This window comes from Paroedura picta, chromosome 2 (genome assembly GCF_049243985.1).
Source record: "Paroedura picta isolate Pp20150507F chromosome 2, Ppicta_v3.0, whole genome shotgun sequence".
Lineage (NCBI taxonomy): Eukaryota > Metazoa > Chordata > Lepidosauria > Squamata > Gekkonidae > Paroedura > Paroedura picta.
Window position 1 is genome coordinate 123,401,881 of NC_135370.1, and position 9,909 is coordinate 123,411,789.

At 42.5% G+C, this 9,909-nt stretch overlaps 1 protein-coding gene across 3 annotated transcripts in view; it reads right to left on the bottom strand.

Moving 5' to 3' along the window:
* AMBRA1 (autophagy and beclin 1 regulator 1) overlaps nt 1-5,269 on the bottom strand; it is a 194,996-nt gene extending 189,727 nt beyond the window's left edge. For 2 of the 3 annotated variants that reach the window (XM_077322340.1, XM_077322341.1), the window contains exons 1-2: nt 5,058-5,269; nt 129-208 (exon numbers count right to left, since the gene is read on the bottom strand). The gene's annotated coding sequence lies outside the window, so the exon portion shown is untranslated. The remainder of the gene's footprint in view (nt 1-128; nt 209-5,057) is intronic. The other variant, XM_077322342.1, reaches the window with a different exon arrangement.
* Between the last annotated feature and the right edge of the window lie 4,640 nt (nt 5,270-9,909).

Below are 9,909 nucleotides of genomic sequence, written 5' to 3' on the forward strand. Positions count from 1 at the left end.
TTATTATCACAAAACAATAAATGTTTCTAAACAAATGTCTATAGACAAGATTATCTAGTTCTACGGAACTCATAGTACATATAGTCTAATAAACCGTACTGAGAAATTTATCAGAAAAAGCCACTTACCTAAACCATGGAAAAGCTGATTCAAGGACAATACAATTTAACCGGATTTTGAAACTAGTGCATTTCTGAAAGACAACAATCTAAAGAAGACAAAGAAAAAATTAAGCCTTTGTACTGGAAAGGGTAGTTCATAATAGTAGAAAGGGTAGTTCATAAATTAAATAATAATAATAATAACAACAACAACAACATATTGGTAAATATTGCAACTAAAGCAAAAAGAGTCATATAATACATTTAAAAGAAATTTTTTCATTGACATTACTTCATTGGGACACAATTTACAGTATGTAAACATTTTGACTGAGATGTCAAATGAAAAACACCATTCTGAGGAAAAATGTAAAACCAGTAAATTGAGCAAGATCCTTAATAATGTAAAATATTTCAGAGTATTAAAAGCCAGTCCTAACAACCTAATCCTTGTTATGCTTTTCTACAACTCCCATTGAATTCAGAGGTATTTGCCTACTGAAAAAATCCTCACACTTCTCAAATCAGGTTCTTCATCAGGTTTTGGAACCATAAAAACCCAACTGGTGACAGTTAGGACCTTAAAGGGTTGAATGTCTGCGTAAATGTTAAAATTATATTACTTTTATTGTGTGCAATTTTTTAAAAACGTAAGGAATTAAAAACATATATACAACCCATAGGCTATTGCAAAACAGCGTGAACTACTAGACCGACACGTTTCGGCCCTTATAGGGCCTTCTTCAAAGGTCTGGTTTTAACACACACCCATTCCTAACGCATATTAAATATGTACAGCAGCCAATAAAAGATCCGAGGTACAAGCTGTAAAGTATCAGAGTCACTTACTGAAAGAAGATGTCTAGTTATCAGTCATTAGCTCTCTTCCAAAGGCTGCCAAAAGTTTCAATGGAGCATTCTCTTATTAGTGCCTGTATTGCAGTACATGCACTTCTTTCATTAAGTTACTCCAATACTTTACAGCTCTTACTTTGGAGCTTTTATTGGTTGCTATAGATATTTTATGTGTGTTAAGAACTGGCATGTGTTAAAACCAGACCTCTGAAGAAGGCCCTATAAGGGCTGAAAAGGGTTGGTCTAGTGGCTCATGTAGTGCAGGGGTCCCCAACCCGAGGCCCGCAAGCCACATGCGGCCCCCAGCCACTTTCTGTGCGACCCTGCAACCTGCTTGTCTGCTGCTATCACCCTCAGGGCATTTTCCCTCAGGCCCATACTGTTCTTCCTGCCTCAAGAGGCACCATCTACTGCTATTCATCCTGTCCCTTTAACTTTTTTTCAGATGGTACTTATTGATTTGCAAGCCAGAGATCATCTCAGAGAGATTTACAAGGAAAATAGTCTGTAAGATTTCTATTCTGATATATATACCTGATATATTTATCAACCTAAATAAATTTGTTGCAGGCATGTTCACAGTCTTTGGTACCACATACATCTGTGAACAAATCTTTTGCAAGACAAAAAATTGTGAAACTGAAGTGTAGGTCAAGGTTTACAGATTAAAATTTACATGACATTTTAAAAAGAAGAGTTGGGTCTTATATGATGCTTTTTCTCTACCCAAAGGAGTCTCAAAACGGCATACATTCACCTTTCCCTCCCTCTCCCGACAACAGACACCCTGTGAAATAGGTGAGGCTGAGAGAGCTCTGATATTACTGCACAGTCAGAACAGCTTTATCAGCGTTGTGGCGAGCCCAAGGTCACCCAGCTGGTTGCATGTGGGGGAGCGCAGAATCAAACCAGCTCACCAGATTAAAAGTCCGTGCTCCTAACCAGTACACCAAAGCTGGCTCTAAGAGTCTCTGTCATAAAACTTGACTTGGACATCAATGCCTTGGCTAACAGAAAATAGCCACAAAAATCACCCTGACTTAGGTAAGCATGCGTAGCTAAATAAAAGGATTCCACAGTAAAATATTGTTCCAAAATGGATAGCATTAAAGAACATTTCTCCATTTACCTTTGAATGTTAACTTTTGATTTAAATGAGTAGATGAATAAGTTCATTACATTTTGCTTTAAGATGTGGCCCTCTTTAGACACTGGCACGCTAATACGGCCCCCACGTGCCAAAAGGTCGGGGACCCCTGATATAATGCACAGCACACTGTTTTGCAATAACCTATGGGATGTATATATGTTTTTAATTCCTACATTAAAAAAAACTGCACACAAGTAATATAATTTTAACATTTATACAGACATTCAACCCTTGAAGGTCCTCACTGACACCAGATGGGTTTTTATGGATCCAGTTCCAATTCCCGCCCCCCTTTGGTTTTCTTTTCTCCACCAGGAGTACCATCACCACTGATAGATAAACCTTGATATATAACTTTCAATTTTCATATTCCAACATGTACAGATATGAAAGGACCAACTGTATTAAAAAGTAATATTACAGTTCCTTAGTGTTAGAACAGGACTGCTAATATTACATGTTATTCATTCTTATCCCAATTAGTCCACTTAATGACACAGTTTAATAGTTCAGTAACTTTCACAGTCAACCCATATACCAACACTGAACCTCTCATATACACTACACATTAGTAACTAGCACCAGTTTGAGGCCTGAAACATTCAGAGTAGAATCCAGAGTAGTGTGTCCACAGAAGCAGTGGAGGGTGATTTTCCTACCCACCACCCTCCTGTGACAGCCTGAAATGTCTCCCAAAATCTCATTTCTAAGTTTAGGCTGCCACAGGAGTGCAAAGGGCAAGAAAATTGTCCTCTACAGGCAGAAGTCCTTGTGCCTATGAAAGCAGTATTCTGATTCCAAATGTCTAGGTTGTTGCTGAAATTGTTCTTTGGTCTTATTGTTTTAGAGTTTGTATGATTGGGGTAAGGATCAACATACTGAGAAGGGGATGATATACCAACAGTGTCAAAATATAGTAAAATTCTCAGAAAGTAACATATATATCCCAGCCAGATCAAGCAGCAGTGAATATATACTACAAGAAGTACAATTAAATTTGGCAATTCACTAATTATACAGTTAAATCATAAAAAGAATAACCAAAGATATTTATGGAACTTATTTCCTTTGATATTTGCGTCAAAAAAGATATCCTCGCCCACACAGGACAAGTATTTATCAGAGATGCTTTAGGTGTATCCTACTCCTTAAGGGCATTAGGTTGAGCCACAAGAAACTCAAGTATGTTACATATTTATGGATAGAAGTGGAAATGGTTACCAAACTCTATGTCTCATTGACCTTTTCCAGAAGTAAATTTACAGGAGAAAAATGTTTTTAGATAGCCCGTCAATGTGAATTGTAATACTTTATAAGCACACGGACACAATATCAGGTTGGACCTGTTTTGATATAATTAGTGAAACTGCCCATTAACTGAAAAGTTTAATAGTTTAATAGTTCAATAACTTTCACAGTCAACCTATTTACCAAAATTGAGCCTCTCATTTGCTTGGGGGGGGGGGGGTTGCAATCTCTAAGGAGTTCAGTTAATAGGGAAAGAATGAAATTGACAGAAGATAAATGTAGCTGACAATGGCTTTTATGTTATTCACACAATCAGTCATTACAATTCCAGACTAGGGAAGTACAGAACCTTAAAAACTAAGTTAAAAAGCAAAACAAAGTTTGAAGTAGCAGATGCCATCTCATAACCGATTGGGACAGTGAAAAAAGTGCTCTGAAGATTCTTTTAAAAGAACAGAAATAAAATTTGAAATAGATATAAAGTTATGTGGGGCATCACTCTGAACAAATTATCTCACAATCACTAAGGCCTAGGTCCCCATGATACTCGTAGTCACATTCCAGATACCACTTTATAAGATTAGAGAAGCAAAAACTGATTAAAAATGCTAGAAACAAAGCAGAAATAGACAAAATTGCACAGTCCTCCTATCCACAAAAAGTTTTTGTTGATAGAATATTTCCCAGTTCCAGATGCATCAGGTGAGGGAAAGCATTTGGGCCACAAACAATAGCTTCACATTTACTGTACACTAAATTATAGTCTGAAAAGCCCCCAAGAATGCTATAAGCATATATATCTCAAGATTACACAAAAAAAATATCTATCATTCCTACTTATGTATCATAATAACCTGCCAGCCTAAGTAGTATTTTTCATTAACTAAAGCAATTAAGATTTCTAAAAGCAATTAAAAGTTTAAATGTGTGCTACCAGGAAACTCTGGGAAAGACAGGGCATCATGGTTTGTTTACTGTCTTACAGTAAACTACCACACTTTCAGATGTCTTTGTTTTGGGGCTGTTTTAGAGTATCATTTTCTAACAGAGAGCAACACAAACATGTTCAGGGGAACTATTTACTTATTTAATCTCATGGGAAGGATCTGAGGTGCCTGAGAAAACTTGCTTCATGCAACCTGAACATGACTCCCTTCCTGTGAAAATACCTCTAACTGAATTTCAGGCCAGTGTGTTAGCTGATTATTTGTCTACTCATAAGGAGGAAATCGGGAATAAAATAGGGAAGAACAAGACAAAAGATCTGCAAGTGACAATGCTAAGAGGGGCCAAAATAATATAGCTGGCAGAAGGAGTGAAACTAAACAACCCCTTCCTCGTATTCAGACTAGAACTGATGGCCCTGGAAGCACCACGGGGCGAGCCTTGGATTCTGTTCCTCCAAGCCCCAAGAAGACATACAAGTGATGCTGAATTCTGACAAACAGGAGGGAGAGGATGTGGCAGCCAAGCAAGCCTACCCGTCGTGAGAAGGGCGGGGTGAAGGGACCAGACGCAGGGCTGACCCCGATCGCCACCAAGCCACGCGAGTCACCCCCTCTACGCGGGCTCCCCTGCCGGCCTGCTCGCTCCCCCACCCGCCAGCCCGCCCGGGCAGCTGCTGCATCTTCCCAGCTAGCGAAAAACAGCCCGGCAGCCCCCAGAAAAGAACCAGGCCCGGAGCCTCTAGGCCCGGAGCCTACCTGGGACAGGGAAGGATCACCGCCTGGCACACTCGGTTCAGGATAGGCCCGGAGGAGGGCGCGGCGAGATTACGGGTGCCGAACTGGTCCGGACCCAGTCCTAGAAAGCCACCCCAAATACGACGGCGATCGCCGCCGCCTCCGCTCACTGCAGCCGTCGCCGCTGCTGCCGCTCCGAGTTACTACCAAGGCCGGGGTGACTAGTCGAGCACCTATCCGCCGAGGCAGGCCCTACCAGCCGAGCCCTGAGCCGCCGCCGCCGCGAACGAGCGCCGAGCCAATCGAGAAGGCAACTGTGCAGGAGAGCAGTACCGACCAATGGAGCCCAGAGAGCGAGACCGGGCAGCCCTGCCGCCTTCTGTGGGAGGGAGGCTGGGCTCTGCGGGAAACCCAGCAACATTGAAACGCCACAGCTAAACTCTGGACGCCCTTCCAGCAGGCCCACAGGAGAAACGAATCCAGGAGACAATGTTCTGCCTACGATGGTCATGGCCCCGTGCGCCCCGTCAAGTTGGATTCACTTTTAAAAACAAGAACCCGGCGGATCTTTCAAAACACGTACTGATTGTATCATGAGCAAACACCTGTTTCTTCGATGTTTGCCAGAGACTTCCCACCCATCGCTAGTAGTTATTTGCAAACTTTCCCATCAAATTAGCATCCCATTGAGTGAGCTTTGAATCGCGGGAGCTTATTCTGGCAGACATTCTGGTAGGAACAGGGTCAAAGCCAGAACAGCCCAGAACCGGCATGAAACAAACAAGAGTACCACAAAAAAACAGTGGGAAGCATTACAGACACTTCAGAACAATATTTTAGAAATGAAAAGGTGGAAACCCTGCACCTTTACCCTTACCAGGCCAAAGTCGCCAAAACATCTGGAACAGGCCAGAACGGTACTTTTGCTTGTTTAATGCCTGTTCCAGGGTTTTCCAGAAGTATTTTGGCCTGGAACAAGTTAATAAAGTGGCAAGAGTTCCACTTTTTCATTTCTAAAATATTGCTCTTAAGTAATTCATCCTGCTGTTTTTGATGATACTCTTGTTTGTTTAATACCTGTTTCAGGGTGTTACAGAGTAATTTTGTCCCATAAAGTGCTTTTAGGAGACATGGAAGTCTCCTGTGCCTCTGTGGGGGACTCGAGCACCCTGAATCTTTCTTGATGAGGTGTATGGCTGGAGAGGGGAATCCCAGTTGGGCAAAGCTTTGCAGGGTAGTACTAAAAAATGATGGAGAGCGTAGATTTCACATGGGGTCCCCTGGGTGCTCACCATCAGATGGACCTTGGGTTTGACCGTGGCATGTTGACCTTGAGAGCGTTGCCGTTGGTCAGACAACACTGCTGGAGGACAGCGCCAGGTCTAGGTGATGAAGTCGTCCCCCCCCCCCCTCCGTGAGGCTTGTCCTCAAAGAGTGAATGCCAGGTAGATGTGGCAGTTTGTAAAGAGTGGAAGACATGAGCAATGTGTCCCCACTTGGCACAGGCCCTGCACAGCATGTTGCGGAACTGACAAGTGCTCTGTGTATGCTTGGCCCCACAGCTGGCGCAGGATGCAAAGAAGGATGCTGGTGGGCTGCATTGTCTTTGGCCTGAGGTAGTCCTGAATTTTGGTCAGGATCTCATCGAAAGCGGCAGCCTCAAAGGTGGTCAGAGTGGCGAATTCCAATGTCCAATGCCTTATTTTTTATAATCTTTTCAAATGAACTGTCATCAACAGACAATACAAGGTAAAAAAAATCATCAGTGCCGATTCCTACTCCCATCTGCCAACACTTCCAGATGCATGTAGGAATAGCCACTGATGATTTTATTATCTTGTATCTTCTTCTGTTGATGACAGTTCATGGTCAACTGCATCAAATGCTGCTGTGAGGTCTAATAGCACAAGCAACACTGACCCACCTCGGTCCAGCTGACAGCGGAGGTCATCCATCAGGGCAACTAGCACATTCTCTACCCCATGGCCAGGCCAGAAGCCTGACTAGGATGGATCTAGGACTGACACTTCTTCCAGGAATGCTGATATTCGGTTTGCGACAGCCCTTTCCCCTATTTTCCACAGAAACGCTTGGTTCGAGACAGGTCGTTAACTGGAAGGTTCTCACAGATCCAGCTATGTTTTTTTTTTTTGCAGTGGGTGTACTCCCATTGAATTCCCCTGGGAATTCTCCCATTGAGAAAGGGAGGCTGATTATCTCCTAGAGGGGGGCCACTTTCCTTCCATCTGTTGTTTTGGGTAGCCATTAAGGGCAGGGGTCTAATGGGCATTTGTTTGGCTGAGCTAAAGCTAGCATCCTGCCCACTTCAGTCAGAGTGAGTCACCTGAAGTTACTTAGTGTTCCCTCCAAAGCCAGCCAAGGAGCCTCTAGTTCATTTTCTGTGTCCAAGGTTGGAGGGAGGTCACAGTGGATTGTAAAGATTTCGTCTGCAAAATGGCTCTTGAATGCCTCACAGCTAATTTTTAATTGACTATTATTTTGATGCTCCTCCTCTAGGGCAGTGAGTGACTGAACTATCCTAAATAATTGTACTGGGCATGAGTTTGCTGACATGATGGAAGCCAAGTAAAAGTTGCAGTTTACTGACTTCACCTCTATCTCATAGCCTTTCATGTGCATGCTATAAGATGTTCTCAATGCTTCATTGTGGGTCTTCCTCCAAACTCGCTCTTTATTTCTGCTCCCGTTTCTTCTTGGAGCTCTTCAGTGCACCAGGGAGCCTGCTTGGGACAGGTGTGGTGGAGAGGACATCAGGGAGCAATCTCTTCAATGGCGGCCAGCATTGTCATTCCAGTCACTGACCAGTCCATTCAGAGAAGTACTGGGAGGCATTGGGTCCTGCAGAGAATTCAGGAATCCATTTTGATCCATACGTCTCAGCAGCCAAGCTAAATTGGTGCCCAACTGAGGGAGAGGCAGCAATCGCAGCCAAGCCTCCAGAGCCATGACCAGTTCCATATCCAACCCCGTGCTGAAAATGAGATCCAGGGTGTGACCTATCTGATGGGTAGGGCCAAACCAAAATACAATAAGCATTTGCAGAAAGTGTGTAAGCAGTTCCTTATCATTTCAAATGCCTTCAAAGTACTTTCTTCATTCTCTGCGGTTCTATGTACACCGCTCCAAGACATCATAGTGAGGGGCAATATATAAATTAAATACATAAATCCTGCTCCCTCCAAAGAACTTGGAGCCACCATATATATGGCAATATACCCCAAACGATGTCTGCAGCTATACTTCTCTTCTGTTAGTCATGTCAGTGGCCACCATTCACTCTTACTGGAGAAAATACTGTCAGGATAATGAGGATAAACATGCCCTATCCACCAATCACACAAAAAATAGCCTTCATTGAGTGAGAGTCATAGGCAGCTTTAATGTACCTTTCTCCAGAATCTTACAATTATGCCCAGCATAGTAATAATTAGAAGCATTTTGTTAATCTGCACCATTAGCATGGCAAAGCAATGGGGCCAAGAACAGAACAATGTAGATGAGGTGTCACAACCCTTCATAAAGGACAGGTCCGGAATACTAAGAGCCCTCTTTTTAAAAGGTTCTGTTATCTTGGTTAAACCTTGCTTGTAGAAGAATCTGCACTTAGAGATATAAGTTTAGTTTCAAGACAGGCATGAACTTCCACAATTCTGCAGGGTTGCAAAAGGGAGCTCCTCCACCAGGCATTTGCTTGAGTCTGACAGGCCCAACACATTCACAGGTCCCCCCTCAGACACCCCCTCCATGACCTGAACCAGCCTGACCTCCTTGGGAGTTTGTCGAAGTTGTAGTTGTTGTTATCGCTGATCAAAGCTATTGGAGTTCTGTTGATTTAGATCCACTGTTGGGTTGTTGCTGATGTGTTATTTTGTTACTGTGTTATATGTTCAGACTGTTCCATGTATTACCCCTGAAATGTTGTATGTGAACTGCCCTGAACCGTATGGGAGGGCGGTATAGAATCTAATAATAAATAAATAAAATAAGTAAAATGTTTAAAATATGTATTAAAATGTAAGCACATATGTACAAAACCCCAACGCATAGCAGAAAAGTGCCTGCTTGGTTTCCAGTTTGTTCCTTTGTCCAGTCCATCTCTTTATATATGATGTTCACTCTAACTACTTATCTCTAGTTCCATGAAAACAGGCTCATTTTTGGTATGCAATAGAACAAACTTGTACTGCAATCTAGTAACTAGACATAATAGAAGATGACACTCTAATCATTCTACAAGGACTTAAAACCACGTGGATGCCAGGTTGAAAAAACGATCAAAGTCAAAAGTTTCCAGATTGGTATCTATCCATCACAGTTGGTATAGGGCTAGGGAGATGACAGCTGCTTCCTTCCTCAGAAGCTCCTTCTGAACTCTGTGACAAAATAAAGACTATTTCAGGACACTGCCATGGTGGGACATATCCTGCCCATTGGCCAAACACATGCTAGGTGGTTTAATCTCAGCCACAAATGTACATGGCACCTGATTTAGTGCGTCTATGGATGCCGAATGCACTGAGAAGAAATGTACTCTGCTTTTCCTCCATACATTGTCTGCCTATCTAATAATCAGCCCATGTTTTAACTGAACCACAGAGCAGATTGTGAGCCTGTGTGTACCTCCTATATCCCAATTAATGTTCGCAATTAATGGAATAGTGACACTTAAGTCTTTCCACTTATGTTGACTGCAGAGTAATATTTTTAGAGGAATGTTCTGCCTTTTTGTGTTCATTCCTTAGGTATACAGCGAGGCTCTGTGGTTCTACTGCTTTCTTTTTGAACAAGTCTATCTGCTTTTATTGAGTTTCTGCCAACTGCCTATGTTTAGATACAATCAGAGGGGCTCAAG